A 1131-nucleotide genomic window follows, 5' to 3' on the forward strand; every position below is an offset into this window, starting at 1 on the left:
GAGTGGGTTGCCATGCCCTTCTCCAGGGGATCTTCCCGACCTGGAGATTGAACCTGCATCTCTTATGTCTCCTGCATTACAGGCAGATTCTTTACCACTGACCTGGAGATTGAACCTGCATCTCTTATGTCTCCTGCATTACAGGCAGATTCTTTACCACTGAGCCACCAGGGAAGTCTATATATATATCAACACACGTGATTTGTGCTGTTGTATGGCAGAAATCAACAGAACAATGTAAAGCAATTATCCTGTAATTGAATATTTTTTTTTTTAATTTTATTTTATTTTTAAACTTTACATAATTGTATTAGTGTTGCCAAATATCAAAATGAATCCGCCACAGGTATACATGTGTTCCCCCTCCTGAACCCTCCTCCCTCCTCCCTCCCCATACCATCCCTCTGGGTCGTCCCAGTGCACTAGCCCCAAGCATCCAGTATCGTGCATCAAACCTGGACTGGCATATCATTTCATATATCCTATTTTACATGTTTCAATGCCATTCTCCCAAATCTTCCCACCCTCTCCCTCTCCCATAGAGTCCATAAGACTGTTCTATACATCAGTGTCTCTTGTGCTGTCTCGTACACAGGGTTATTGTTACCATCTTTCTAAATTCCATATATATGCGTTATTATACTGTATTGGTGTTTTTCCTTCTGGCTTACTTCACTCTGTATAATAGGCTCCAGTTTCATCCACCTCATTAGAACTGATTCAAATGTTTTCTTTTTAATGGCTGAGTAATACTCCATTGTGTACATGTACCACAGCTTTCTTATCCATTCATCTGCTGATGGACATCTAGGTTGCTTCCATGTCCTGGCTATTATAAACAGTGCTGCGATGAACATTGGGGTACACGTGTCTCTTTCCCTTCTGGTTTCCTCAGTGTATATGTCCAGCAGTGGGATTGCTGGATCATAAGGCAGTTCTATTTCCAGTTTTTTAAGGAATCTCCACACTGTTCTCCATAGTGGCTGTACTAATTTGCATTCCCACCAACAGTGTAAGAGGGTTCCCTTTTCTCCACGCCCTCTCCAGCATTTACTGCTTGTAGACTTTTGGATCGCAGCCATTCTGACTGGTGTGAAATGGTACCTCATAGTGGTTTTGATTTGCATTTCT

The sequence above is a fragment of the Bison bison genome, unplaced genomic scaffold, assembly GCF_000754665.1.
Source record: "Bison bison bison isolate TAMUID 2011002044 unplaced genomic scaffold, Bison_UMD1.0 scf7180017864334, whole genome shotgun sequence".
NCBI lineage: Eukaryota > Metazoa > Chordata > Mammalia > Artiodactyla > Bovidae > Bison > Bison bison.